The following is a 24,355-nucleotide window of genomic DNA, read 5'->3' on the forward strand; positions in this document are numbered from 1 at the left end:
AATGGCAGAAGCGGGTATCGAATCTGGAAACCTCAAATTGCTGGCCAATAAAGCCAACCCAAAGGCGTTTAACAGGGGATAACCAAATGATTTAAATTAGAGCCAGTAGTAGGAAATATTCAAATATTTGATTACACCGCCATCCTGTGTTTTTTTGTGATTATAATTATGATCAAAATGTAATCATTCAATGATATTGACCATTTTTAACAGCCTCTGTAACACCTTTTGAAATTGAGCTATTATCATTTGCATGTTATTTTATGTATTACACATACAGTAAATATTATTTAAATATATATATTTATATATAAATATATATATAAAATATAACAAATAATATATATCGTTATCGCAGGAGGCTGCAATATATATAGAAGACAAATGTTATGGAAAATGGTCAAAATATTAGAAAGGTATTAAAAACCCTAACAAATCCAATACAGCACAGTTGATCTTTAAAATTGTGCTCTCCCAGCAACCATTGCCCTGCCCTTTCATCCAGTATTCTTTTAGCCTCCAGTGTGCAACACAAACTTGTCATTTTCCACACACAGTTGAGATTGATTTAAGATTGTTTTGATGCAATGTATCTTCCTGCCAAACCCGGCAGATTTGTTGTGACATAAAAGTGAGATTACATCTTGTGTCTGTGTCCCGAATATGCCCCCTGCAAAAAGAGTAGACACGGTCATATTGATTTTTCTTGGACCAGAAAAGGTAAACACACAACTGTAGCCTCTGGTTGAATAGGCCATTATATGTCTTGCTTCTGAAACAAAAGAGCCTTTTTTCGTTAGCCTTTACGCAGTCGATGCTTGGAGAACAAGCGTGCTGTCATTTGAAATATTTTGGAGGGATAAAGCCACAGATGCAAATGTGCCTCAAAAGATTCCATTACCGCCATCCATCACGCAGGCTCAGCGTAACTGGCGGCTGTCACCTCCTCTCATCTCCTTTTGGCCGAATGGCCAACTAACAAGGCCAAAAGACTGAATGGGCTATCCAACGTCACCTCTGACTGAGTGCCGCTCGCGTCGCGTTGACCTATAGTCCCTCTGAAAGGATAATGAGCCTCATTGCTTGCAACATGAATAGCGTGGCCAGCCGAGGTGCAGCCTGTTTCCTCGTAATGACCTTCCATCCTTTCAGCGAGAAGCCACAAAGCCTTTCCCTTCCCCTTCAGTCCTTATTTGAACATCTTCCTTAAGTAATAACTATGGACCAAAATGAAAGGTTCAAATATTCAAAGAGCCCGGAGCGCCTCTGCATTGAAGAGCGGCAGTGAACAATAAGAAAGGGAACACCAGCTGACGTTTTCAGGTCAGCGTCACTCCGCTCTTCATCTCAGGCGTCGTCTCAGCCTGTCTGATTAGCTGCAGCGGTTCGCATGAAAAAACAAAAAACAAACGTGTGTCCGCCGAGCTAATTAGGAGCGACAAACAAAGCAACAAAAGCATAAACAACATGGGATACTACCGTCTTATGAAGGCACTGAGCAGTACAAACATGTCATGGCTAACCTCTCACCCCCTCGGGCTGTGGTGTGGTCCAGGCTGTGGAGACGGTGGAGGTGGACAGTGGCATCAAACACATGTCATCTCTTCTGAGTCGACACAGAACAGAGGTGACCGACCGAGGGGAAACTGTTATTGTGGAGACTAGTGTGTGAGTGTGTGAGAGAGAGAGCTGAACGCCTGAAAAGACAGCCGCTCACAGTGGGTCTGTCAAGCATGGACTTTGGTGACAACCATCCTGCACAATGCTACTACCGTACTTACCCTCGTCCTGCCTCTCCTCCAATATTCCAGAGACCGTTCACAGCCAGCCCACCCATAGAGCAGTGGACACAGGTGTTAGTGGACAGGTACGGTTGAATTTTCCGTGTGTGTGACAGCTGATTTCTCCTGTGGTGAATTATGCAAGCATGAACTTCTGGATGAACATTTCAAGCCTGTTCAACCATGCAGGGTTTTGGTGGTTCACCTCCACTAGCATGAAAAGTACTGTTGGCATCCGTGGGAAAAGTGCAAGTGGTTATGACAGTTACATCACAGGGATACTTCGTGATAGCTTAGCATAGTCTATTTCTTACACCACTGTTTTTCAACCAATAGTGTACCGCGAGATACAGTCTGGTGTGCGGTGGGAGATTATGTAATTTCACCTAATTGGGTTAAAAATATTTTTTGCAAACCAGTAATTATAATCCGCTAATGTGCCGTTGTTGAGTTTAGGTGCTGTCTAGAGCTCGGCAGAGTAACCGTGTAATACTCTTCCATATCAGTAGGTGGCAGCAGGTAGCTAATTGCTTTGTAGATGTCGGGAACATGGTTTGTTGTGATCCCAATATGCGGGAGACAGCGTGTAGGTAAAAAGGTATCTAACACTAAACCAAAAATAAATAAAAGGCGAGTGCCGCTAAGTGCCGTTAAGTGCCTCTAAGAAAAGGCATTGAAACTTAGTGAAGGCTATGCAAAACAAAACTAAAACTGAACTGGCTGCAAAGTAAACAAAAACAATGCTGGATGACAGCAAAGACTTACAGCGTGTGGAGCAGACGACGTCCACAAAGTACATCCGTACATGACATGACAATCAACAATGTACCCACAAAGAAGGATAGCGTCCGCACAACTTGAATAGTCTTCATTGCGAAAACAAAGCAGGTGCGAGGAATAGTGTTCAAGGAAGACATGAAACTGCTTCAGGAAAATACCAACAAAAGAGGAAAAGCCACCAAAATAGGAGCGCAAGACAAGAAATAAAAGACTACACACATGAAAACACCAAATAAGTCACGTCATGATGTGTCAGGTCGTGACAGCACACCTACTTTGAGACAAGAGCTATAGTGATGCATGGTTGGTTATGGTTTGAATAGATATTCAACAATTGTGAGAACGACTTTTTATTGTCAATATTGGCTACTGAGTTTCATTTTTCAATGTTTTCTGCTAGGGGTGTAACTCAAGATTTTTTCAATTAAAAAAATGGGCTTTGGCTCAGAAAAGGTTGAAAAACACTGTCTTACACAGTGGATGCGGATCAATCAATGTTAATTTTTTTTTCCATCAAAAAAATAATAGAAACTCAACTAATTACTATTTTGTACGGCACGGATAGTGGATGCATCTCATAGGGAGAGGTATTTATTTATGAACATGCTTTTTTATTAGGTCTGTCAAACAATTAACATTTAATTGCTATTGTCCGCTGTTACTTGTACTAGTAACAAGGAATATAATTACTTACTTTTATGTACCTTACATCGCCATTACCAATAGTTTTGATGTAACGTGGCACACTACTTTTGATGTGGTTGCATGTCAACAGGACACTGCCAAAATGTCAGAAGCACAACAAGTTCAATGCAGGAAATATCTTTTTACTAGTGAAAGCAACAACCAGCACCACACTAAAATTAACTTGATATCAAATAGAAGTAGGCAACATCACACAGCAAACAACATGCATGATGTACAAAACCCAAAACCAGTGAAGTTGGCACGATGTGTAAATTGTAAATAAAAACAGAATACAATGATTTGCAAATCCTTTTCAACCTATATTCAATTGAATAGACTGCAAAGACAAGATACTTAACGTTTGAACTGGAAAACATTGTTATTTTTTGCAAATATTAGCTCATTTGAAATTTGATGCCTGCAACATGTTTCAAAAAAGCTGGCACAAGTAGCAAAAAAGACTGAGTAAGTTGAGGAATGCTCATCAAACGCTTATTTGGAACATCCCACAGGTGAACAGGCTAATTGGCAACAGGTGGGTGCCATGATTGGGTATAAAAGCAGCTTCCATGAAATGCTCAGGCATTCACAAACAAGGATTGGGCGAGGGTCACCACTTTGTGAACAAATGCCTAAGCAAATTGTTTAAGAATAACATTTCTCAACGAGCTATTGCAAGGAATTTAGGGATTTCACCATCAACGGTCCGTAATATCATCAAAAGGTTCAGAGAATCTGGAGAAATCACTGCACGTAAGCGATGATATTACGTACCTTCGATCCCTCAGGCGGTACTGCATCAAAAAGCGACATCAGAGTGTAAAGGATATCACTACGTGGGCTAAGAAACACTTCAGAAAACCACTGTCAGTAACTACAGTTTGTCGCTACATCTGTAAGTGCAAGTTAAAACTCTACTATGCAAAGTGAAAGCCATTTATCAACAACACCCAGAAATGCCGCCGGCTTTGCTGGGCCCGAGCTCATCTAAGATGGACTGATGCAAAGTGTAAATATGTAAAAGTTGTCTGTGGTCTGACGAGTCCACATTTCAAATTGTTTTTGGAAACTGAGGACGTCGTATCCTCTGGAACAAAGAGGAAAAGAACCATCCGGATTGTTATAGGCGCGACGTTCAAAAGCCAGTATCTGTAATGGCATGGGGGTGTATTAGTGCCCAAGACATGGGTAACTTACACATCTGTGAAGGAACCATTAATGCTGAAAGGTACATACAGGTTTTGGAGCAACCAATGTTGCCATCCTAGCAACGTTATCATGGACGCTCCTGCTTATTTCAGCAAGACAATGCCAAGCCACGTGTTACAACAGCGTAGCTTCGTAGTAAAAGAGTGCAGGTACTAGACTGGCCTGCCTGTAGTCCAGACCTGTCTCCCATTGAAAAATGTGTGGCGCAATATGAAGTGTAAAATACCACAACGGAGACACCGGACTGTTGAACAACTTAGGCTGTACAGCAAGCAAGAATGGGAACGAATTCCACCTGCTTCAAAAATTGGTCTCCTCAGTTCCCAAACATTTACTGAGTGTTGTTAAAAGGAAAGGCCATGTAACACAGTGGTAAAAATGCAATGCAATTTTTTGCAATGTGTTGCTGCCATTAAATTCTATGTTAATGATTATTTGCAAAAAAAAAAATTGTTTTTCAGTTCGAACATTAAATATCTTGTCTTTGCAGTCTATTCAATTGAATATAAGTTGAAAAGGATTTGCAAATCATTGTATTCTGTTTTTATTTACGATTTACACAACTTGCCAACTTCACTGGTTTGGGGTTTTGTAATACACGCACACATACACACCATTATTGTGAGGGAATAATGAACAAATCAATGATTGAAGTGACAAGCTTGCCATTCTACAATACCCCGTTTGTGGACAAGAAGATAATACAGCCATTGAAACACATTCAATATTTTTTGTTAACCAGAGGTAACACATTCACAGCTGGAAAATTTCTAAGCTAACAAACACAGCTCAGCTAAAATCCTGCTCAGAGCGTGCTCTCACTGACGCCACATGTGTACGTCACTTGGCAACAGACACCGCCTTATAAAGGCACACACACAGACAAACACACACTCTGTTCTCATTAAAACGTAATTTGAAATGTATTTGAATTCATTATTTTTTGTAACGTATTAATTACTTTCACTAGTAATTAATTTATTATTTATTGAAGAGTAATTCTGTTAATAATTCAATTACTTTTTGGCAAAGTAAAAAGTAAAATTAATTACTTTTAAACGTAATTTTTAGAACACTGGTAGTTAACTGGTAATTAATTGTGATTAATCGCAGATAGAAGTTTTTTATCTTTAGTAAGTGTATATTAGACACAAATCATTTTCAAGTTTTTAATACTATCAACAAGAGCGCGAACAATTTACCATATTTTTCGGACTATAAGGCGCACTTAAAATCCTTTCATTTTCTCAAAACTCGACAGTGCGTGTTATAACGCGGTGTGCCTAATGTACGGAATTATTTTGGTTGTGCTTACCGACCTCGAAGCTATTTTATTTGGTACATGGTGTAATGATAAGTGTGACCAGTAGATGGCAGTCACACAGAAGAGATACGTGTAGACTGCAATATGACTCAAGTAAACAACACCAACATTTTATATGTTTCATTGAGAATATAGAACATTACACACGGCGCTCAAAAATCTATCAAAATGTTTTAGTACGACTTTGGTAAGCTATGAAGCTGCATCGCTTGATGGATTGTACCGTGCTTCACCATACGAGTATTATTATGGTGTGTGCATAAGGTTAGACATATTATCTGGCGTTTTGTTTCGCAATAATATACAGTACAAAAGCAACTTTTCTTACCTTCTGGTAACTGCTGATCTGTATTTGGGATCTGCATAAGTCCTGGAAATCTGCGCTGGTCCGCCTTTATAGTCCGTGCCAACCCCGTAGTCTATAAGCTTTTTCTTTTTCTCTAGCTTCTTGTTATGGGACATTCATCCTCCGCTGTTGCCATTTCTAATATAAAGTAGTGTAAAGTTCTTAAATATATCTGTCAGTAAACTCGCCATGAAAGTGCTAAAACATACCGGTATAGTGAGTTTACATTATTTACCCAAGGAACTTTATTTTTAAGTTATTAGAGAGTTCCAGTCGGACGGTTTTTCACGGGACACATTTCTGGCATTGTTGTAGCACTAGTGAGCCACGGATGAGGAGATGCTGCTCCATTGTTGATTTAAGTAAAGTCTGAATGTCATTAAAACAGTTAGCTCCATCTTTTGACACTTCTTCCACTCCCGTCCTTGCACGCTACACCGCTACAACAGATGACGGGGAAAAGACTCTGCCGAAGGTGAGCCACATAAATAAGACCGCCCACAAAACGTCGCATCTTGAAGCGACTGTCAGAAAGTGGCTTAAAGATGATGTGTAAAACATAATCGAAGCAACATTTTGACTAAAGAACCACCATTACATGTTATGTAGACCACAAGGAAGTGTTTTCCATTTAGAAAAAAATATATATATATGTGACCCCTTTAATGCGCCCTATAATCCGGTGCGCCTTTTGTATGAAAATAGACCTGACTAGACCCGCTCATCGGCAGTGCGCCTTATAATCCGGTGAGCCCCATGGTCCGGAAAATACGGTATTTGTTTTATGAAACTATTATTTTTTTGAAGCAATATTTTTTTAATCCGCTCAACTCAAAAGGGTCAGAAACACCACGGCTAGAGTGGGACTCATTTTTAACGCTGGTGTTTCATGCCTAAATTCGACTAACTTCAGATCATGAGCGACCTACTGCATTGAGACCAATATGTCAGAAAAGCCGCTGTCTCTACATAACATAGGATTATCTTTGATAATGCTCTGGGAACTTGTTGATAACACGCTGTAAGATGCCACACTGGACTCGAGACATGTGTCTCAATGGATTCTGCTGTTTTGGTTGGCAGATAGGAACGGTAGGTTGAATGATCAAAGTTTGGATCAGCACCAAATTGTACACATATATAATAAAGGGGTCACATTATGCAAAACACACTTTCTTTACCCGTTGATGTCTGTTTTTTGTGTATTTGGGATCCTCGTAAGTCCCCAAAATTTTAATAGAAACTACAGAGGCATGCAAAGATATTGAAGGCCTACTGAAACCCACTACTACCGACCACGCAGTCTGATAGTTTATATATCAATGATGAAATCTTAACATTGCAACACATGCCAATACGGCCGGGTTAACTTATAAAGTGCAATTTTAAATTTCCCGCGTAACTTCCGGTTGAAAACGTCTATGTATGATGACGTATGCGCGTGACGTCAATGGTTGAAACGGAAGTATTCGGACACCATTGTATCCAATACAAAAAGCTCTGTTTTCATCTCAAAATTCCACAGTATTCTGGACATCTGTGTTGGTGAATCTTTTGCAATTTGTTTAATGAACAATGAAGACTGCAAAGAAGAAAGCTGAAGGTGGGATCGGTGTATTAGCGGCTGGCTGCAGCAACACAACCAGGAGGACTTTGACTTGGATAGCAGACGCGCTATCCGACGCTAGCCGCCGACCGCATCGATGATCGGGTGAAGTCCTTCGTCGCTCCGTCGATCGCTGGAACGCAGGTGAGCACGGGTGTTGATGAGCAGATGAGGGCTGGCTGGCGTAGGTGGATAGCTAATGTTTTTAGCATAGCTCTGTGAGGTCCCGTAGCTAAGTTAGCTTCAATGGCGTCGTTAGCAACAGCATTGTTAAGCTTCGCCAGCCTGGAAAGCATTAACCGTGTAGTTACATGTCCATGGTTTAATAGTATTGTTGATTTTCTGTCTATCCTTCCAGTCAGGGGTTTATTTCTTTTGTTTCTATCTGCAGTTAAGCCCGATGCTATCACGTTAGCTCCGTAGCTAAAGTGCTTCGCCGATGTATTGTCGTGGAGATAAAAGTCACTGTGAATGTCCATTTCGCGTTCTCGACTCTCATTTTCAAGAGGATAAAGTATCCGAGGTGGTTTAAAATACAAATCCGTGATCCACAATAGAAAAAGGAGAAAGTGTGGAATCCAATGAGCCCTTGTACCTAAGTTACGGTCAGAGCGAAAAAAGATGCATCCTGCACTGCACTCTAGTCCTTCACTTTCACGTTCCTCATCCACGAATCTTTCATCATGGCTCAAAATAATGGGGTAATCGTCGCTTTCTCGGTCCGAATCGCTCTCGCTGCTGGTGTAAACAAGGGGAAATGTGAGGAGCCCTTCAACCTGCGATGTCACGCTACTTCCGGTACAGGCAAGGCTTTTTTTATCAGCGACCAAAAGTTGCGAACTTTATCGTCGATGTTCTCTACTAAATCCTTTCAGCAAAAATATGGCAATATCGCAAAATTATCAAGTATGACACGTAGAATGGATCTGCTATCCCCGTTTAAATTTTAAAAAATTCATTTCAGTAGGCCTTTAATAGGACAATTGCTCTTCCTTCCAGACAAGACGTTTGTGACGTATTTTGCCACAGGCATTTGTCGTCCAAATTTGTCTAAATAGTAGCCTATCGTTCTATTTTTCTATATGATTTGCGTAAATTAAAACATCGCTAAGAACTACAACAGGGCTAACGGGGCGGAGACACAGTCGCAGGGGACGATGCTTGGAGGAGGGCTTTGGCACGTAAATACGACTCAGTTAGAAAAGACAGCCGGAAAAAAGTCTAGAAGACGATCTGTAAACCATTATCTATGCACCACCATTACATATTATGTAGACCACAAGGAAGTGTTTCAGATGTAGAATACAAATCATAATAAGACCTCTAAGTCAGCATGTCAGAGTGTAGTTTATTGCAGTAAGGCAATGGTAAATGTTAAAGTACATTTCCTATGCAACTTTAAACAAATAAACCCAAAACAAAAAGGAAGTATCGCTGAGGTAGTAATATACAATATTCTAATGCATTTGATATACTTGGTTCAATGCAACCCCTCTCACGTTCATTGATGCTTTTCTTTTGTTAAAAACAGATACTTCAAGATATTGTTTTTAGTACCTGGTCAGTTCAAAGCGATTGTATCAATACCACAAGATCAGTGTTGTCCCGATATCAATATTTTGGTACCGGTACCAAAATGTATTTCGGTACTTTTCGGTACTTTTCTAAAAAAAGGTTACCACAAAAAATGTCATTAATTTAGCTGCTGGCGTATGCAGTAACATATTGTGTCATTTATCATTCTATTATTTTGTCAAAAATATTAAGGACAAGTGGTAGAAAATGAATTATTATTCTACTTGTTCATTTACTGTTAATATCTGCTTACTTTCTCTTTTAACATGTTCTATCTACACTTCTGTTAAAATGTAATAATCACTTATTCTTCTGTTGTTTGATCCTTTACATTAGTTTTGGGTAATACCACAAATGTGGGTATCGATCCGATACCAAGTAGTTACAGGATCATTCATTGGTTATATTCAAAGTCCTCATGTGTCCAGGGACATATTTCCGGAGTTTATAAACATGACATACATTTTTAAAAAACGAAATAAGATTTTGTGAGGCTAAAACATATCGATGTAATCATAGTAGTATCGTCTAAATATGTTCCTGTACTTGGTATCATTAAAGTGGATGTTAGGTGTAGATCCACCAATGGTGTTTGTTTGTATTGTAGCGTCCCGGAAGAGTTGGCGCTGCAGGGAATTCTAGGAATTTGTTCTGTAGTGTTTATATTGTGTTGCGGTGCAAATATTTTCCCAAAATGTGTTTGTCATTGTTGTTTAGCGTGGTTTCACTATATGGCACATGTTTATGACAGTGTTGGCGTTGTTCATACCTCCACCCTTAGTGTGACATGTATGGCTGCTGATTAAGTATGCCCTTCATTCACTAGTGTGTTCAAAGAAAGGTTTGACGATTCAATGGTTGATGAGTGGACCTAATTAAATATTGACTTGACATTGTATAATTATCGCCACGGAGACAAGTTTTAGAGATTTAGAAGTAGTTACAACACTGCGGACACACTAGTTGGCTAACCATGTCTTGAAGCACCTCTTCCAAAGTTTGTTTCAGTGTTTTAACCTCACCTTTATCTTTGATTTTTAAGCCAAAAGTCGTCCAGTCTCCCTTTTCTGTCTACACACTGTGTCTGCTTGTAAGTACTCTGTGATTGTGCACTGCTGAACATGCTCGTGTGCATGACACGACGTGATGGACCGGTACTTTTTAGAGGCGGTATAGTACCGAATATGATTCATTAGTATCGCGGTAATAATACTAATAACTAATACTAATAACTAATACCGGTATACTGTACAACCCTACACAAGATAAATGTTTACTCATTGGTCAAGTAGACTGTTGTTAACTTAATCCGCAATCTCCGCTTTGCTGTATGTTTTCTTGCTGCCCTCAAGTCTCTTCTATGATAAACATTAGTTAATAGTAAATATTGGAGACACTCATTCTCCTCCATTGTTGTTGCACATCTGAGCCAAGCCGTCATGTGCAAAAAAAAGCAGCAATTGTCTGCAATACTCCATTTCAGCCATCATCTTATTGTTATGAACATAATTATCACTTGGAATCTGACCTTATTTGGGTTAAGGTAATCAGGAAATGCTGTTTACTTGGCAGCGGTATTGCCTTAATGAGGTTAATATTGGAATATTGTGTAAACATAGCCAGCGAGGCATCGAGGGAACCGCAGCTCATTGGCCCCGCAGACACTCAATAGCTCTTGGCGAGGCCTGATTTCATTGAGGCTTTAATGTAAGCGCTAATGGCTGCTGACAGATATGCTCACACCCTGCTTACCATGCTGTGTGTTATTGTTTTCACCGAGCGCACCAGGCTCTGCCTGTACCAGGAATTGATTTAATCTGACCTTTGTCGGCGTTATCTTAAATCCACATTACCCCGTTCAGGATTAACGAGGAGTGAGTGGAAGGATGTACATAAGGTGAATGTTTGTGTCATTCCTCAAGCTGACAGTATGTATGCAGTATCTTCTATTGTACATTCCAGAGTGATCTGCAGGATTTAGCTGTTTCTATTTGCACTACACTCACATCTAAGAAACACTTGCGTCTAAGAACACTCGCATCCAAAAAGACTCGCATCTAAAAAACATGCGCGTCTGGAAACACGTCTAAACAAACACGTCTAAACAAACACTTGCGTCTAAAAACCCATGTATCTAAAAACACTCGCATCTAAAAACACTTGCGTCTAAAAATCACTCGCATCTCAAAACACTCACATCTCAAAACACTAGCGTCTAAAAACACTCGCGTCTCAAAACACTTGCGTCTAAAACACTCGCATCTATAAACACTCGCATCTAAAAAACACTCGCGTCTAAAACACTTGCATCTAAAAACACTCGCATCTAAAAAACACTCGCATCCAAAAACACTCGCATCTAAAAAACACTCGCATCTAAAAAACACTCGCATCTCAAAACACTCGCATCTAAAAAACACTCGCATCTCAAAACACTCGCGTCTATGAACACTTGCATCCAAAAACACTCGCATTTCAAAACACTTGCATCTCTAAACACTTGCATCTAAAAAACACTCGCGTCTAAAAAACAGTTGCGTCTAAAAAACACTTGCATCTCAAAACACTCGCATCTCAAAACACTCGCATCCAAAAACACTCGCATCTAAAAAACACTTGCGTCTAAGAACACTCGCATCCAAAATCACTCGCATCTAAAAAACAAGCGAGTCTGGAAACACGTCTAAACAAACAATTGCGTCTAAAAACCCATGTATCTAAAAACACTCGCATCTAAAAACACTTGCGTCTAAAAAACGCTCAAATCTCAAAACACTCACATCTCACAACACTCGCGTCTCAAAACACTCGCATCTCAAAACACTTGCATCTAAAAAAACACTCGCGTCTAAAACACTCGCATCTAAAAATACTCGCATCTAAAAACACTTGCGTCTAAAAAACACTCGCATCTCAAAACACTCGCGTCTAAAAACACTCGCATCTAAAAACACTCGCGTCTATGAACACTTGCATCCAAAAACACTTGCATCTCTAAACACTTGCATCTAAAAAACACTCGTGTCTAAAAAACACTCGCGTCTAAAAAACACTTGCATCTCAAAACACTTGCATCTCAAAACACTCGCGTCTCAAAACACTCGCATCCAAAAACACTCGCATCTAAAAAACACTTGCACCTAAGAACACTCGCATCCAAAAACACTTGCATCTAAAAAACACTCGCATCTCAAAACACTCGCGTCTAAGAACACTCGCATCCAAAAACACTCGCATCTAAAAACACTCGCATCTAAAAAACACTCGCGTCTAAGAACACTCGCATCCAAAAACACTCGCATCTAAAAAAAATTGCATCTCAAAACACTTGCATCTCAAAACACTCGCGTCTAAGAACACTCGCATCCAAAAACACTCGCATCAAAAACACTCGCATCTAAAAAACACTCGCGTCTAAGAACACTCGCATTCAAAAACACTCGCATCCAAAAACACTTGCATCTAAAAAACACTCGCATCTCAAAACACTCGCGTCTAAGAACACTCGCATCCAAAAACACTCGCATCTAAAAACACTCGCATCTAAAAAACACTTGCATCCAAAAAACACTCGCATCCAAAAACACTCGCATCTCAAAACACTCGCATCCAAAAACACTTGCATCTAAAAAACACTCGCATCTCAAAACACTCGCGTCTAAGAACACTCGCATCCAAAAACACTCGCATCTAAAAACACTCGCATCTAAAAAACACTCGCGTCTAAGAACACTCGCATCCAAAAACACTCGCATCTAAAAAAAATTGCATCTCAAAACACTTGCATCTCAAAACACTCGCGTCTAAGAACACTCGCATCCAAAAACACTCGCATCAAAAACACTCGCATCTAAAAAACACTCGCGTCTAAGAACACTCGCATCCAAAAACACTCGCATCTAAAAAAAATTGCATCTCAAAACACTTGCATCTCAAAACACTCGCGTCTAAGAACACTCGCATCCAAAAACACTCGCATCAAAAACACTCGCATCTAAAAAACACTCGCGTCTAAGAACACTCGCATTCAAAAACACTCACATCCAAAAACACTTGCATCTAAAAAACACTCGCATCTCAAAACACTCGCGTCTAAGAACACTCGCATCCAAAAACACTCGCATCTAAAAACACTCGCATCTAAAAAACACTTGCATCCAAAAAACACTCGCATCCAAAAACACTCGCATCTCAAAACACTCGCGTCTAAGAACACTTGCATCCAAAAACACTCGCATCTCAAAACACTCGCGTCTCAAAACACTCGCATCCAAAAACACTCGCATCTAAAAAACACTCGCGTCTAAGAACACTTGCATCCAAAAACACTCGCATCTAAAAAAAATTGCATCTCAAAACACTTGCATCTCAAAACACTCGCGTCTATGAACACTTGCATCCAAAAACACTCGCATTTCAAAACACTTGCATCTCTAAACACTTGCATCTAAAAAACACTCGCGTCTAAAAAACAGTTGCGTCTAAAAAACACTTGCATCTCAAAACACTCGCGTCTATGAACACTTGCATCCAAAAACACTCGCATTTCAAAACACTTGCATCTCTAAACACTTGCATCTAAAAAACACTCGCGTCTAAAAAACAGTTGCGTCTAAAAAACACTTGCATCTCAAAACACTCGCATCTCAAAACACTCGCATCCAAAAACACTCGCATCTAAAAAACACTTGCGTCTAAGAACACTCGCATCCAAAATCACTCGCATCTAAAAAACAAGCGAGTCTGGAAACACGTCTAAACAAACAATTGCGTCTAAAAACCCATGTATCTAAAAACACTCGCATCTAAAAACACTTGCGTCTAAAAAACGCTCAAATCTCAAAACACTCACATCTCACAACACTCGCGTCTCAAAACACTCGCATCTCAAAACACTTGCATCTAAAAAAACACTCGCGTCTAAAACACTCGCATCTAAAAATACTCGCATCTAAAAACACTTGCGTCTAAAAAACACTCGCATCTCAAAACACTCGCGTCTAAAAACACTCGCATCTAAAAACACTCGCGTCTATGAACACTTGCATCCAAAAACACTTGCATCTCTAAACACTTGCATCTAAAAAACACTCGTGTCTAAAAAACACTCGCGTCTAAAAAACACTTGCATCTCAAAACACTTGCATCTCAAAACACTCGCGTCTCAAAACACTCGCATCCAAAAACACTCGCATCTAAAAAACACTCGCATCTCAAAACACTCGCGTCTAAGAACACTTGCATCTCTAAACACTTGCATCTAAAAAACACTCGTGTCTAAAAAACACTCGCGTCTAAAAAACACTTGCATCTCAAAACACTTGCATCTCAAAACACTCGCGTCTCAAAACACTCGCATCCAAAAACACTCGCATCTAAAAAACACTCGCACCTAAGAACACTCGCATCCAAAAACACTTGCATCTAAAAAACACTCGCATCTCAAAACACTCGCGTCTAAGAACACTCGCATCCAAAAACACTCGCATCTAAAAACACTCGCATCTAAAAAACACTCGCGTCTAAGAACACTCGCATCCAAAAACACTCGCATCTAAAAAAAATTGCATCTCAAAACACTTGCATCTCAAAACACTCGCGTCTAAGAACACTCGCATCCAAAAACACTCGCATCAAAAACACTCGCATCTAAAAAACACTCGCGTCTAAGAACACTCGCATTCAAAAACACTCGCATCCAAAAACACTTGCATCTAAAAAACACTCGCATCTCAAAACACTCGCGTCTAAGAACACTCGCATCCAAAAACACTCGCATCTAAAAACACTCGCATCTAAAAAACACTTGCATCCAAAAAACACTCGCATCCAAAAACACTCGCATCTCAAAACACTCGCATCCAAAAACACTTGCATCTAAAAAACACTCGCATCTCAAAACACTCGCGTCTAAGAACACTCGCATCCAAAAACACTCGCATCTAAAAACACTCGCATCTAAAAAACACTCGCGTCTAAGAACACTCGCATCCAAAAACACTCGCATCTAAAAAAAATTGCATCTCAAAACACTTGCATCTCAAAACACTCGCGTCTAAGAACACTCGCATCCAAAAACACTCGCATCAAAAACACTCGCATCTAAAAAACACTCGCGTCTAAGAACACTCGCATCCAAAAACACTCGCATCTAAAAAAAATTGCATCTCAAAACACTTGCATCTCAAAACACTCGCGTCTAAGAACACTCGCATCCAAAAACACTCGCATCAAAAACACTCGCATCTAAAAAACACTCGCGTCTAAGAACACTCGCATTCAAAAACACTCACATCCAAAAACACTTGCATCTAAAAAACACTCGCATCTCAAAACACTCGCGTCTAAGAACACTCGCATCCAAAAACACTCGCATCTAAAAACACTCGCATCTAAAAAACACTTGCATCCAAAAAACACTCGCATCCAAAAACACTCGCATCTCAAAACACTCGCGTCTAAGAACACTTGCATCCAAAAACACTCGCATCTCAAAACACTCGCGTCTCAAAACACTCGCATCCAAAAACACTCGCATCTAAAAAACACTCGCGTCTAAGAACACTTGCATCCAAAAACACTCGCATCTAAAAAAAATTGCATCTCAAAACACTTGCATCTCAAAACACTCGCGTCTAAGAACACTCGCATCCAAAAACACTCGCATCAAAAACACTCGCATCTAAAAAACACTCGCGTCTAAGAACACTCGCATTCAAAAACACTCGCATCCAAAAACACTTGCATCTAAAAAACACTCGCATCTCAAAACACTCGCGTCTAAGAACACTCGCATCCAAAAACACTCGCATCTAAAAACACTCGCATCTAAAACACACTCGCGTCTAAGAACACTCGCATCCAAAAACACTCGCATCTAAAAAAAATTGCATCTCAAAACACTTGCATCTCAAAACACTCGCGTCTAAGAACACTCGCATCCAAAAACACTCGCATCAAAAACACTCGCATCTAAAAAACACTCGCGTCTAAGAACACTCGCATTCAAAAACACTCACATCCAAAAACACTTGCATCTAAAAAACACTCGCATCTCAAAACACTCGCGTCTAAGAACACTCGCATCCAAAAACACTCGCATCTAAAAACACTCGCATCTAAAAAACACTTGCATCCAAAAAACACTTGCATCCAAAAACACTCGCATCTCAAAACACTCGCGTCTAAGAACACTTGCATCCAAAAACACTCGCATCTCAAAACACTCGCGTCTCAAAACACTCGCATCCAAAAACACTCGCATCTAAAAAACACTCGCGTCTAAGAACACTTGCATCCAAAAACACTCGCATCTAAAAAAAATTGCATCTCAAAACACTTGCATCTCAAAACACTCGCATCTCAAAACACTCGCGTCTAAGAACACTCGCATCCAAAAACACTCGCATCTAAAAACACTCGCATCTAAAAAACACTCGCGTCTAAGAACACTCGCATCCAAAAACACTCGCATCAAAAACACTCGCATCTAAAAAACACTCGCGTCTAAGAACACTCGCATTCAAAAACACTCACATCCAAAAACACTTGCATCTAAAAAACACTCGCATCTCAAAACACTCGCGTCTAAGAACACTCGCATCCAAAAACACTCGCATCTAAAAACACTCGCATCTAAAAAACACTTGCATCCAAAAAACACTCGCATCCAAAAACACTCGCATCTCAAAACACTCGCGTCTAAGAACACTTGCATCCAAAAACACTCGCATCTCAAAACACTCGCGTCTCAAAACACTCGCATCCAAAAACACTCGCATCTAAAAAACACTCGCGTCTAAGAACACTTGCATCCAAAAACACTCGCATCTAAAAAAAATTGCATCTCAAAACACTTGCATCTCAAAACACTCGCATCTCAAAACACTCGCGTCTAAGAACACTCGCATCCAAAAACACTCGCATCTAAAAACACTCGCATCTAAAAAACACTCGCGTCTAAGAACACTCGCATTCAAAAACACTTGCATCTAAAAAACACTCGCATCTCAAAACACTCGCGTCTAAGAACACTCGCATCCAAAAACACTCGCATCTAAAAAACACTCGCATCTCAAAACACTCGCGTCTAAGAACACTCACATCCAAAAACACTTGCATCTAAAAAACACTCGCATCTCAAAACACTCGCGTCTAAGAACACTCGCATCCAAAAACACTCGCATCTAAAAACACTCGCATCTAAAAAACACTTGCATCCAAAAAACACTTGCATCCAAAAACACTCGCATCTCAAAACACTCGCGTCTAAGAACACTTGCATCCAAAAACACTCGCATCTCAAAACACTCGCGTCTCAAAACACTCGCATCCAAAAACACTCGCATCTAAAAAACACTCGCGTCTAAGAACACTTGCATCCAAAAACACTCGCATCTAAAAAAAATTGCATCTCAAAACACTTGCATCTCAAAACACTCGCATCTCAAAACACTCGCGTCTAAGAACACTCGCATCCAAAAACACTCGCATCTAAAAACACTCGCATCTAAAAAACACTCGCGTCTAAGAACACTCGCATCCAAAAACACTCGCATCAAAAACACTCGCATCTAAAAAACACTCGCGTCTAAGAACACTCGCATTCAAAAACACTCACATCCAAAAACACTTGCATCTAAAAAACACTCGCATCTCAAAACACTCGCGTCTAAGAACACTCGCATCCAAAAACACTCGCATCTAAAAACACTCGCATCTAAAAAACACTTGCATCCAAAAAACACTCGCATCCAAAAACACTCGCATCTCAAAACACTCGCGTCTAAGAACACTTGCATCCAAAAACACTCGCATCTCAAAACACTCGCGTCTCAAAACACTCGCATCCAAAAACACTCGCATCTAAAAAACACTCGCGTCTAAGAACACTTGCATCCAAAAACACTCGCATCTAAAAAAAATTGCATCTCAAAACACTTGCATCTCAAAACACTCGCATCTCAAAACACTCGCGTCTAAGAACACTCGCATCCAAAAACACTCGCATCTAAAAACACTCGCATCTAAAAAACACTCGCGTCTAAGAACACTCGCATTCAAAAACACTTGCATCTAAAAAACACTCGCATCTCAAAACACTCGCGTCTAAGAACACTCGCATCCAAAAACACTCGCATCTAAAAAACACTCGCATCTCAAAACACTCGCGTCTAAGAACACTCGCATCCAAAAACACTCGCATCTAAAAACACTCGCATCTAAAAAACACTCGCGTCTAAGAACACTCGCATCCAAAAACACTCGCATCTAAAAAACATTGCATCTCAAAACACTTGCATCTCAAAACACTCGCATCTCAAAACACTCGCGTCTAAGAACACTCGCATCCAAAAACACTCGCATCTAAAAACACTCGCATCTAAAAAACACTCGCGTCTAAAAAAAATTGCATCTCAAAACACTTGCATCTCAAAACACTCGCGTCTAAGAACACTCGCATCCAAAAACACTCGCATCTAAAAACACTCGCATCTAAAAAACACTCGCGTCTAAGAACACTCGCATTCAAAAACACTTGCATCTAAAAAACACTCGCATCTCAAAACACTCGCATCTAAAAAACACTCGCGTCTAAGAACACTCGCATTCAAAAACACTTGCATCTAAAAAACACTCGCATCCAAAAACACTCGCATCTAAAAACACTCGCATCTAAAAAACACTCGCGTCTAAGAACACTCGCATCCAAAAACACTCGCATCTAAAAAAAATTGCATCTCAAAACACTTGCATCTCAAAACACTCGCATCTCAAAACACTCGCGTCTAAGAACACTCGCATCCAAAAACACTCGCATCTAAAAACACTCGCATCTAAAAAACACTCGCGTCTAAAAAAAATTGCATCTCAAAACACTTGCATCTCAAAACACTCGCGTCTAAGAACACTCGCATCCAAAAACACTCGCATCTAAAAACACTCGCATCTAAAAAACACTCGCGTCTAAGAACACTCGCATTCAAAAACACTTGCATCTAAAAAACACTCGCATCTCAAAACACTCGCGTCTAAGAACACTCGCATCCAAAAACACTTGCATCTAAAAAACACTCGCATCTCAAAACACTCGCGTCTAAGAACACTCGCATCCAAAAACACTCGCATCTAAAAACACTCGCATCTAAAAAAAATTGCATCTCAAAACACTTGCATCTCAAAACACTCGCGTCTAAGAACACTCGCATCCAAAAACACTCGCATCTAAAAACACTCGCATCTAAAAAACACTCGCGTCTAAGAACACTCGCATTCAAAAACACTTGCATCTAAAAAACACTCGCATCTCAAAACACTCGCGTCTAAGAACACTCGCATCCAAAAACACTCGCATCTAAAAAACACTCGCATCTCAAAACACTCGCGTCTAAGAACACTCGCATCCAAAAACATTCGCATCTAAAAACACTCGCATCTAAAAAACACTCGCGTCTAAGAACACTCGCATCCAAAAACACTCGCATCTAAAAAACATTGCATCTCAAAACACTTGCATCTCAAAACACTCGCATCTCAAAACACTCGCGTCTAAGAACACTCGCATCCAAAAACACTCGCATCTAAAAACACTCGCATCTAAAAAACACTCGCGTCTAAAAAAAATTGCATCTCAAAACACTTGCATCTCAAAACACTCGCGTCTAAGAACACTCGCATCCAAAAACACTCGCATCTAAAAACACTCGCATCTAAAAAACACTCGCGTCTAAGAACACTCGCATTCAAAAACACTTGCATCTAAAAAACACTCGCATCTCAAAACACTCGCATCTAAAAAACACTCGCGTCTAAGAACACTCGCATTCAAAAACACTTGCATCTAAAAAACACTCGCATCCAAAAACACTCGCATCTAAAAACACTCGCATCTAAAAAACACTCGCGTCTAAGAACACTCGCATCCAAAAACACTCGCATCTAAAAAACACTCGCATCTCAAAACACTCGCGTCTAAGAACACTTGCATCTCTAAACACTTGCATCTAAAAAACACTCGTGTCTAAAAAACACTCGCGTCTAAAAAACACTTGCATCTCAAAACACTTGCATCTCAAAACACTCGCGTCTCAAAACACTCGCATCCAAAAACACTCGCATCTAAAAAACACTCGCATCTCAAAACACTCGCGTCTAAGAACACTTGCATCTCTAAACACTTGCATCTAAAAAACACTCGTGTCTAAAAAACACTCGCGTCTAAAAAACACTTGCATCTCAAAACACTTGCATCTCAAAACACTCGCGTCTCAAAACACTCGCATCCAAAAACACTCGCATCTAAAAAACACTCGCACCTAAGAACACTCGCATCCAAAAACACTTGCATCTAAAAAACACTCGCATCTCAAAACACTCGCGTCTAAGAACACTCGCATCCAAAAACACTCGCATCTAAAAACACTCGCATCTAAAAAACACTCGCGTCTAAGAACACTCGCATCCAAAAACACTCGCATCTAAAAAAAATTGCATCTCAAAACACTTGCATCTCAAAACACTCGCGTCTAAGAACACTCGCATCCAAAAACACTCGCATCAAAAACACTCGCATCTAAAAAACACTCGCGTCTAAGAACACTCGCATTCAAAAACACTCGCATCCAAAAACACTTGCATCTAAAAAACACTCGCATCTCAAAACACTCGCGTCTAAGAACACTCGCATCCAAAAACACTCGCATCTAAAAACACTCGCATCTAAAAAACACTTGCATCCAAAAAACACTCGCATCCAAAAACACTCGCATCTCAAAACACTCGCATCCAAAAACACTTGCATCTAAAAAACACTCGCATCTCAAAACACTCGCGTCTAAGAACACTCGCATCCAAAAACACTCGCATCTAAAAACACTCGCATCTAAAAAACACTCGCGTCTAAGAACACTCGCATCCAAAAACACTCGCATCTAAAAAAAATTGCATCTCAAAACACTTGCATCTCAAAACACTCGCGTCTAAGAACACTCGCATCCAAAAACACTCGCATCAAAAACACTCGCATCTAAAAAACACTCGCGTCTAAGAACACTCGCATCCAAAAACACTCGCATCTAAAAAAAATTGCATCTCAAAACACTTGCATCTCAAAACACTCGCGTCTAAGAACACTCGCATCCAAAAACACTCGCATCAAAAACACTCGCATCTAAAAAACACTCGCGTCTAAGAACACTCGCATTCAAAAACACTCACATCCAAAAACACTTGCATCTAAAAAACACTCGCATCTCAAAACACTCGCGTCTAAGAACACTCGCATCCAAAAACACTCGCATCTAAAAACACTCGCATCTAAAAAACACTTGCATCCAAAAAACACTCGCATCCAAAAACACTCGCATCTCAAAACACTCGCGTCTAAGAACACTTGCATCCAAAAACACTCGCATCTCAAAACACTCGCGTCTCAAAACACTCGCATCCAAAAACACTCGCATCTAAAAAACACTCGCGTCTAAGAACACTTGCATCCAAAAACACTCGCATCTAAAAAAAATTGCATCTCAAAACACTTGCATCTCAAAACACTCGCGTCTAAGAACACTCGCATCCAAAAACACTCGCATCAAAAACACTCGCATCTAAAAAACACTCGCGTCTAAGAACACTCGCATTCAAAAACACTCGCATCCAAAAACACTTGCATCTAAAAAACACTCGCATCTCAAAACACTCGCGTCTAAGAACACTCGCATCCAAAAACACTCGCATCTAAAAACACTCGCATCTAAAACACACTCGCGTCTAAGAACACTCGCATCCAAAAACACTCGCATCTAAAAAAAATTGCATCTCAAAACACTTGCATCTCAAAACACTCGCGTCTAAGAACACTCGCATCCAAAAACACTCGCATCAAAAACACTCGCATCTAAAAAACACTCGCGTCTAAGAACACTCGCATTCAAAAACACTCACATCCAAAAACACTTGCATCTAAAAAACACTCGCATCTCAAAACACTCGCGTCTAAGAACACTCGCATCCAAAAACACTCGCATCTAAAAACACTCGCATCTAAAAAACACTTGCATCCAAAAAACACTTGCATCCAAAAACACTCGCATCTCAAAACACTCGCGTCTAAGAACACTTGCATCCAAAAACACTCGCATCTCAAAACACTCGCGTCTCAAAACACTCGCATCCAAAAACACTCGCATCTAAAAAACACTCGCGTCTAAGAACACTTGCATCCAAAAACACTCGCATCTAAAAAAAATTGCATCTCAAAACACTTGCATCTCAAAACACTCGCATCTCAAAACACTCGCGTCTAAGAACACTCGCATCCAAAAACACTCGCATCTAAAAACACTCGCATCTAAAAAACACTCGCGTCTAAGAACACTCGCATCCAAAAACACTCGCATCAAAAACACTCGCATCTAAAAAACACTCGCGTCTAAGAACACTCGCATTCAAAAACACTCACATCCAAAAACACTTGCATCTAAAAAACACTCGCATCTCAAAACACTCGCGTCTAAGAACACTCGCATCCAAAAACACTCGCATCTAAAAACACTCGCATCTAAAAAACACTTGCATCCAAAAAACACTCGCATCCAAAAACACTCGCATCTCAAAACACTCGCGTCTAAGAACACTTGCATCCAAAAACACTCGCATCTCAAAACACTCGCGTCTCAAAACACTCGCATCCAAAAACACTCGCATCTAAAAAACACTCGCGTCTAAGAACACTTGCATCCAAAAACACTCGCATCTAAAAAAAATTGCATCTCAAAACACTTGCATCTCAAAACACTCGCATCTCAAAACACTCGCGTCTAAGAACACTCGCATCCAAAAACACTCGCATCTAAAAACACTCGCATCTAAAAAACACTCGCGTCTAAGAACACTCGCATTCAAAAACACTTGCATCTAAAAAACACTCGCATCTCAAAACACTCGCGTCTAAGAACACTCGCATCCAAAAACACTCGCATCTAAAAAACACTCGCATCTCAAAACACTCGCGTCTAAGAACACTCACATCCAAAAACACTTGCATCTAAAAAACACTCGCATCTCAAAACACTCGCGTCTAAGAACACTCGCATCCAAAAACACTCGCATCTAAAAACACTCGCATCTAAAAAACACTTGCATCCAAAAAACACTTGCATCCAAAAACACTCGCATCTCAAAACACTCGCGTCTAAGAACACTTGCATCCAAAAACACTCGCATCTCAAAACACTCGCGTCTCAAAACACTCGCATCCAAAAACACTCGCATCTAAAAAACACTCGCGTCTAAGAACACTTGCATCCAAAAACACTCGCATCTAAAAAAAATTGCATCTCAAAACACTTGCATCTCAAAACACTCGCATCTCAAAACACTCGCGTCTAAGAACACTCGCATCCAAAAACACTCGCATCTAAAAACACTCGCATCTAAAAAACACTCGCGTCTAAGAACACTCGCATCCAAAAACACTCGCATCAAAAACACTCGCATCTAAAAAACACTCGCGTCTAAGAACACTCGCATTCAAAAACACTCACATCCAAAAACACTTGCATCTAAAAAACACTCGCATCTCAAAACACTCGCGTCTAAGAACACTCGCATCCAAAAACACTCGCATCTAAAAACACTCGCATCTAAAAAACACTTGCATCCAAAAAACACTCGCATCCAAAAACACTCGCATCTCAAAACACTCGCGTCTAAGAACACTTGCATCCAAAAACACTCGCATCTCAAAACACTCGCGTCTCAAAACACTCGCATCCAAAAACACTCGCATCTAAAAAACACTCGCGTCTAAGAACACTTGCATCCAAAAACACTCGCATCTAAAAAAAATTGCATCTCAAAACACTTGCATCTCAAAACACTCGCATCTCAAAACACTCGCGTCTAAGAACACTCGCATCCAAAAACACTCGCATCTAAAAACACTCGCATCTAAAAAACACTCGCGTCTAAGAACACTCGCATTCAAAAACACTTGCATCTAAAAAACACTCGCATCTCAAAACACTCGCGTCTAAGAACACTCGCAT

The sequence above is a fragment of the Entelurus aequoreus genome, linkage group LG11 (assembly GCF_033978785.1).
Source record: "Entelurus aequoreus isolate RoL-2023_Sb linkage group LG11, RoL_Eaeq_v1.1, whole genome shotgun sequence".
NCBI lineage: Eukaryota > Metazoa > Chordata > Actinopteri > Syngnathiformes > Syngnathidae > Entelurus > Entelurus aequoreus.